At 36.2% G+C, this 8,906-nt stretch overlaps 2 pseudogenes; one reads left to right on the forward strand and one right to left on the reverse strand.

The window, feature by feature from the left end:
* Positions 1–1,767: 1,767 nt before the first annotated feature.
* On the forward strand, positions 1,768–4,525 carry LOC149228936 (lysine histidine transporter-like 8; annotated as a pseudogene).
* A 1,571-nt stretch (positions 4,526–6,096) lies between these two features.
* LOC149228937 (protein CLMP1 pseudogene) lies at positions 6,097–8,429 on the reverse strand (annotated as a pseudogene).
* Positions 8,430–8,906: the final 477 nt, after the last annotated feature.

Below are 8,906 nucleotides of genomic sequence, written 5' to 3' on the forward strand. Positions count from 1 at the left end.
TCGAGTAAATGAGTGTCGAACAAGCGTTTGCAACAATTGTGTTGAAGGAGGTTTTAACACGTGGATGGTTACTTGTTCTGAATTGGAGATGACCTCAGAGGAAAACCACATGACGAAAGTATCCACCTTAAGGCAAAACAAGTATCCAAAAATGAGGATGGCTATTTGGGTCAATTTTTTCTGGCAATTGTCAAATGGTATGTTGCATACCACACACCACTCACCACACAAAAAAACACATCCTATGTTATGGTAATCACCAAGCTTAACGGATGCTTTAGCATGCAACATCAAAATTCCCAAAATCAAACAAATCTTCCTGTAGACTAACCTAATAACCTATCTTGTTCACACCAACCTCAATGTTAAACAAACACCAAATTGGGCTAGTTTCTGAACTCTAACCCTAGTAGGCCCGAATTTTGGCCCTAGTCATAACACTTGGTTTAGTTTAGCCATGACCTGGGATTGCCTCATTATGTAAACTCAATTTATGTATATATGTACATATTCTCCAAATATATGTTTTAAATTTCCTCTCTAACTTTTTTTTTCTCAGATTTGGTCATAGATTGCAAAGGGTATCCCTTCCTCCCTCTTTCTCTTACACACCCCACAAGCACAAACACATACACTCATGCTTGCATAAACAAAGATATCATAAGACAAGTATTGATCATGCAAAACCAACTGAATCATGTGAAAAGCAAGTGAAATTGGTTGCTTATCATGTCTATTTGTATGAGTATAACTAGAACATGGATAAGGCTTAAAACATAAGAAAACTGGAGAACCCCATGTAGGGGTTAAATTTGATGCCCATTTACACATTTTTAATTTTTTTAGCTGTCAAATAAAGTCCGTTTTAAAATAAACCCGTCATTAGTAACTTCCAAATAATTTTGAAAAGTGCCATAATGACGGGCATATAGGAAAATCAGAAGTTTGAAATTATCTCTCTCTCTCTCTCTCTCTCTCTCTCTCTCTCTCTATATATATATATATATATATATATATATATATATATATATATATATATATATATATATATATATATATATATATATATATTTGTTCACGAGTAGTGACCACCATTATTTTACTTCCAAAATCAATAAATGTATTCAAGGTTGGTCACTCCCTTTTGTGTTTGGTACCCGCCATTTCAGAAATCCTGACAAATTAATTTAAAAACATGAAGTCATGATATGGCCTCGCCTCCAAGAACAAGGACACCATTGCTTTCTCTCCATGGAGACCACAAGTGTCCAGGCTCACATGATCTCCATAGAAATAAAATACAACCATATAGAATTAGTAATAATCTGGGCCTCTAGACTAGCACATTTGTCGCACTTGGAAGGCGTAGCAGGAGCTCATACTATCATTACGGTTTAACTGCACACAAATATCTATAAGATATACCATAACAAAATACTTACAACAACCATGGGGTTCCAAATTCCTAGTATAAGATATGGTAGATGGGATAATATTTTGGGGCTCATGGGTTCATGCATTTTTTTCATCATTTGTATAGCTTTTTCATTGTTTTGAGCGCATTATTATTGATGGCAATGTATTGTGTTGTAGTACTCGATGACAGTGGAGTTGCTCATGCGAAGTAGGAAGATTAGAATCTCATGAAAAAATATGTATGGTGAGGTGAGGTGAGGTGAGGAATGTGGGTAGCATATGTTTGTATACTCAATTAGTTGTTTGTGTTGGATATGATGATTACTTGGGGGTGGTTTTATTGTTATGAGAATGGGAAAAGAGAACATAAAATTTAAGGAAGAAGAAAATTCATCTGAGGATTCCGTGAGGAGCTTCAGGTTGCAAGTGCCTTCTGGGACTATGGATGAATCATGGGGAGAACGAGAACTGTTCTTAATACCACCCACGCCCATGGGTGCCATGCCCCCTTTCACCCTTGGTGCTCATTCTCCCCACCACCATATTTCTACCAATTCTCCTTCTCATGTTGTTACCCCTAGGTAGATATCCCCCAAATCTTCTCAAACACCTACCAGCACTTGCCCTCCTTCGTCCTTGGTGTCTCCTTTTGTGCTAAAGTCCCCTCAACTTAAGGCTCCCAATACTCAAAGGACACCATGGACTCCTTCCCTTATCTCTCCTAGGTTTCTAAGCCACATTGGGACTCCCAAGAGAAGGGTTTTGACCAATATGAAGACCTATCTAGAGGAGGTTGGGAACCTCACCAAGCTCAATCCTCAAGATGTGTGGCTCCCCATCATAGACTCTAGGAATGGGAATGCTTACTCTGTAGCGTTTCATACTCTCAATGCAGGGATTGGGTTTCAGGCCTTGATTCTACCAATGGATTTTACCTTCTCGGGATGTTCTTGATTTCTCTTTTTTTTTTGATTTCATGTTCCAATGTTTTTTTTTACAAAATTGATTTTTAGGTCCATCAAAATATGATCTAATGTCATATCACATGGATGTATTTTGTAAAATAATTTGAAGTGATTTTAGATTCATATTGACCCTAATCTGTTATACTTAAAAAATGATCAAATTCCTCATGTTAGAAATCTCAAAGTTTTTGCACCCACTTGGTGTGATTAAATCATATTGATATTGCTATATCTATGTAGGTTATAGAATGTGCCTATGTATAATGTGCTAGTTTAAAGGAATGTAACGGATAAATGTGGGTTGTTGTGAGTTTGTTTCTTCTGCAACCACTGTTTTCATTTGCATTTTGTTTTTTCTTTGATATCTGTACTATGACATTAATTTATAATTGTACTATGACTTAGAACTAATTTATATTTGTTTTACATTTAAATATATCTATCTAAACTCCACAATTCTAGATATGTTCAAATAAATATTGTATTTTTAAAAATAACAATTTTTATGTTTTTTCACCCACTTGATGGAGTTAAATAGTCATTTAAGCTATTGGGATTCAAAATCATTGATATTACTACCTCTGCTTTGGATTTAGAATGTTCCTTTAAGAGCTATGAATATAGAAGTGTGTTGGTGTGGGTTTATTCCTTCTACAACATTGTTGTGATTTGTACTTTCTTTCCCAAATTCCAGATATGTTCAAATAAATATTAAATTCCTAAAAGTGATAATTTTTATGTTTTGAATTCTTAAAGGTAACAATTTTTATGTTTTTGCACCCACTTGATGGGGTTAAATAGTCCTTTAACCTGTTGGGATTCAAAATCACTGATATTACTACCTCTACCTTGGTTTTAGAATGTGCCTCTCAGAGCTATGAATATAGAAGTGTGTTGTTGTGGGTTTATTCCTTCTATAGATTTTTTTTATTTATTTTTATTTGTACTTCCTTTTCCATGAATATAAATAGGAGTTGGGGAATAATATGCCTGACCATAGCATACCTATGGCAACTCTACACTTTGTGGGTTCTTATCATGCTTCATGAAGATGTTCCCAGGAAATGCTACAACAAATATGTGGAGCTTGTACAAGTTGCATTTGGTAACAATAACAGATACCTTCTGCAATTAAAATCTTGATATCTAGTTTGCTTTATTACTAAGCTTAAGCTACATGTATGTTTCAGTTGGATATCAAAATGTGGATTGCTATCTCTAATGCAAAGTCCATACAATCTTCAGTTTTAGGTATAAACATATGAGTTTAAATATATTTGTTGTAGACCTAATAGATTCAAGTATATATTAATGTTGGATATAATAATCCTATATGCAAGGAATGTATGGATGCCAATTTGTCTTTAAACATTGTAGGGGAGAGGCTTGGTGTATGGTTGACTCTATTTCCAATTATTTATCTATCAGTCAAGATGGAAACTTCACTGATACTGATTGGTGGAGAGACAATGAATTTGTTTTTTCAAATAGCTTGTGGCCCAACTTGTGGATCCAATCCACTTACTACATTGGAATGATATTTGTTTTTTGTGTCCACTTGCTACAGTCAAATGATATTTGGTTTTCGTATCCCTTTGCATTATTTTGTCCTAGCTGCCTAATCTTAACTCCATTGCAAGACTCTACCTTATAGGTGTTATAACGAAAATTACCTAATACACTATGGTCTGGGTTTTGTCCACAAGAAAACCTAGACACTTGGGCATATCTTATGAAAACCTAAAGTCCAAGATGGATACTACAACAACAGAATTATTGCTTTGACTTCAAGGGTCACAATCTTTCTCTAGAAATACAGGTATTGTGCTTTTGTAGTAGCATAGACTTGTGTTTCCTTATGATTGCTTATCTTTGTGTATATTGTCTAGAGAAGGTTACATGTTGATAGTTTACCTTATCAATGATCTTTCTTTCCTATGAGATTGAATAGGAAGTTGTATCTAAGAATGCAAGCTACTATGCCATCTAGTCTCAAGCATCCTGCCTCTATACCAATGTGGAGAGGAGCAAAGGTTTCTTATTTACTTGTGGCCATGTGCGTGTTCCCCATTGCAATTGGAGGTTATTAGGCTTATGGATATTTTGTAAGTATCGATCACTTGCCTTCTAAAACTTGTATTTGAGTAAAATCATAAATTCGTCGACTTTATATATCTTATGATCCATTTTATGGCAGTAAATGTCATGATTTTAATTATTTCTTCATAGTTTGTTATGCCAAGTTGCCAACAATATATTTTCCTTCAGTTCCTTAGAAACTTGCATCACTAATAATTTTTTGTTAATTGGTTGGTCTCATAATATTCTCGTTCATATCATTGTTCATAAACAACACAGTCTTTCACCATTATGAAGTATCATGAACTTACTTTAACTAGTATCATTTTGGAATTATACATTTGTTACTTAATGGATCCTTTTTATAACCATATTTAACTTGTATGTAGTTTTCACTTCTTGTGACATGAACAACAAAAATACAACCATGTTCAAGAAAACCATGTTTGAAGTTGTTTCCTTGGTAATTGAGGAATTTGGTTCACTTAACCTAGGTGCAATTTAGGTTGAGGCTTCTTGCATTGATATTGTGGTCAATAGTTGATGAATACACCTGCTTTATCAAACTAGACACATAAGATTCCTATGATCTGACTCCATTCTATGTGCAGATCCTCTGCTTGACAATGTTACTTCTCTAGTTTTGTTGGGCATATTACTGTCATAGGCCTCTCTGTCATGTGAATTTTTTTTTTTTTTACTGTAAGAGTGTCCTAAAGAATTGTATCCCAATGCCTCCCTTATTTTATTTTAGCTGTAACACAGTCTTCTTCACTTTTATTAGTGGTTAGGTTGTTCTAATATTTATGAGTTTTCCATTTAAGTTAGACCAAAAAATGTAGGTTGTTATAATATTTATGAGTTTTTTATTTAACTTAGAATAACTTTGAAGCAGGTTACACCAGCCAGACCAATAAGCCATGCCCTCGTTGGGTTCGTGCTGGATTTTGTGTCTTTTATGGCTTCATTTCTCTCTTCATTACAGTTATACTTCCCTTTTTGTCTAGCTTTCCAGGTCTGTTAGGAGGTTTGAATTTTCCAGTGACTTTTTCATACCTTTGTTTTTATGTGGGGTTGTATTAAGAAATTTTTAAAAGAGCTAAGAAAATTTTAAAATATGGGTGTCCTGAGGTTCTCAATAATGCTACGCAGGGTAAAATTAAATATTACAAGTTATGTGAAGGGAAGTTTAAATATAAAACCATCATAAAAAAAATTCACTGTTGGGCAAGGGGCCCGTCAAATTTAACCCCTGACCCCATGCATTGTGAAAAAACCATGTTGATAGGACATTTTCCAAGTGTCAGAATATTCCTTGGAAAAATTATTCCAACTCATGATGTCCTATTAGACTGCCTTCTAGCCTTTGATACTCTGTCCTACGCTTGCATGATTTTATGATTATGATCAACACTATTGCAAAACTAGATAATATGTTTCATTCAGAATGATTTTCCATTTTCACCTATATAAATACTGAAGAATTTGTCTTTTGCATTTCTTATATACTTGTCAAAATGGAAGGTCAAAGGAGATGTTTCGTAGAATCTTATGAAATTTATTGAATAGTCTCCTCTCTATTTCCATCCTTAACTTTGTCTTCGATGTCTTCTCTGGCAACATCTCCATTTTGAATTTATGTTTTGACATCATTGCCTTCTTGATTAGTTGCATTAGATGAATGATTCTTCAGAACAATTTCAATATCAGTAGAAGAAGCTCCAGCAAGCTTAAACCTCTCAACAACAACATCCAGGTGATCCTTCCATGTTGGATCTTCCAATCTGAACTCCACTTGTGAGCATTCAAAAAGCATGTTTCCCCAAAATAGATGGATTTGAGATCTCATTACAGTAGCTTGTTCTGCTGCTTCGGTAGCAGATGCTGCTATCTCCTCAATAGAATCTCCATCAACCCCAGCCAATTTCTTTTTTACTTTTAGGATCTCATCCTTCTTGGTTGCAAATGGATCTTTTAACTCATTTTGGCACTACTCTTCTAGCTTCTCCCACATTTCAGTTGCAGTCCACATCTTCTCCTTTGCACTATTGAAAAACTGGATAGTTTCTGAAGAATCCCATGTACCAAGATCAACCTTGCTAGCCAAAGCAAGAGACCATCGAAGTTTTTCACTTTCAAAATATTGCTGACCCAGTGCAAGAAATCCCTCATAGAAGTCAGGTTTTATCCTCAAAGCTTCCTCATACTTTTGTCCATCTTGGGAGTATTGATCCTGGACCTAGTCATATGCAGTCTGAAGTTGTGCCATAACCAGTTCCTTTAAAGGATTTTCATCCAAAGGAATCTACTTCCTAGCTACACACATATGGACATTGCCCCAATTGAAGAATGACAAAGCTACCACCTCCTGGAACTTGCATGCTTCCATCTCAAAGAGGCATTGGGCTTCTTCACTGGTCACATTTTCCGCCAATGCCTCAGAGCATAACTCCATTCCTAGCTCATGCAGATCCAAGTGAGCATCTGGATCAATGCCTACATGTGTGCGAAACAACTGAGCAAATTCAAATAGTCAATCATCAATTTTAACTTCTTTTCCTTCAAGCTCATCCCCATTTTTGTCTTTACAAGTTTCCTCCAAGGATACCTACTTATTAGGTTCTTTTCTTGAGTCTTCTACTATGCTACTGTTGCTTTCTCCTGATGAACCAAAAGAATTCTCCTCTGCTTTAACATCCTCTTCTTGAACTCCATCTACTAGAGGTTCCTCCTCTTCTTCAATCAATGGCTCCTGCTCAGGATTCACCTCGACCACATACAACCTCAAAGGATCATTTGAAAAAAATTGATTAGAAATGCCTTCTTTGTCGTTCAAGCCCCCGTTTGCAGAGGAGTTTGTGTTTGAGTCCCTGTCCTTTTCTGCTCAGCAATATGAGCTACAACAGCTTCTGCAAATCTAAGCTCTTATGTAGTTGTAATAGTCACAAGATCCCCAAACAAATCCTTGTATTTTGTTAAAACTGCCATGGACGAGGAGAACTATTTCCTCACTATTTCTCTCAACTCCTTAAATTTGCATTTGTCTGGCATTTGACTAAGCCTTATATCATGGTCAAAAATAAGTTTCAATGGCCTCCATTGAATTTATGCCTGTGATTTCTTCATAGGTTGAGGGGCATGTTTAACCTCGTGACCTTGAGAACCATTAGATTCCATGGATATTACTCTAGAAGATGCCCTGGAAGATTCCAAGACCAAGGTATTTTGTGGTGAAGAAGACCCTTTGGAATAAATTGGCAAAGGAGGTTCCTAAAAAGGGGGCCCATTAGATTGATTACTTAAGTTATCACTAGGAAGCCTCTCCTATTTATTTTTCTTCTTTGGCATAGGTATAACAGGTAAACAAGGCCCCATACTACCAACAGGAGTTCCTCGAATTATTGATGCCCCCACGAATGCAGGTCCTTGAATAGGCAGGCACCGTGGGCCTATTTTTCAGGTCTTGTTGAGCATGTTTCTTGTTCCCAAGAGAAACACGTAACCTTTTGACAAGTTCCAAGCCATCCTGGTGATTCACATCAACCTGCAGAAGGGCCTGCACATCTTGCATGGCTAATTCTAGCCTGCCCATAGCCTCATATGCCTGTGCCCTTCTAAAAAGAGCCCTGCTGAAATGAGGGTGCACTTCAAGAGCAAGTGTACATTCATTAACAACACTTTCATACTGAATAGGATTCATATGCATCAGGCATGCTTCTCAGTTGTTTTGGAAGTTGGCATGGTCCGGGTGATTCCTACGATAAGATTGAGAGCCTTTTCATACTATTCCAAAGCGTCCACATAATCTATGTTTTGGAATCTATTATTACCTTCCTCTTTGAGCTTGTGTGCCCTTTTGAGGAAGAGCGATGGATCAAGATCCACTTTACCTCCAGTGACAACTCTAGATTTCTCAGTAGTAGGAACTGCCCCTGTGCCTCTTTTTTTCCTCCACCCAGACTTTCCCATGACAACTTCCCATCAAAGAGAAAGATATCCCAACCAATAATGTGAACTAGTCTTAGATTATATTTTCTCTTTTTACTGGATAATGCCTCATAGAGCTTTATTTCTGTGCCCAATAACATTTTTTTAGCCGAACCCAACTGAGCTAAATTCCACGGCAGTTCACAATCTCCAAGGAGATGGGTCTATACTTTTATTCCATCACTAGATACTTTTATGAAATACTATTTCCTCAAGAGATTGGTGTACAATCCCGACAATGGAGACCCTGTCCAGACTTCTAACTAGTTTCAACCATTAATTTCCTCTCTAACCTATCCACTATTGAGTGAAATCCAATCTTGGAGAACTTACAAATCTTAATGCTAATGTGCATTCCATTCTAAATTACAGATACAAACTATACATAAAAGATGCAACTAATCAAGTTTGAATTTTGATAACGAGCCATCATAGAATGTAAATGAATCCAAATATGTT

The sequence above is a fragment of the Pinus tabuliformis genome, chromosome J (assembly GCF_031772625.1).
Source record: "Pinus tabuliformis cultivar Carrire ecotype Pingquan chromosome J, CPIR1, whole genome shotgun sequence".
Lineage (NCBI taxonomy): Eukaryota > Viridiplantae > Streptophyta > Pinopsida > Pinales > Pinaceae > Pinus > Pinus tabuliformis.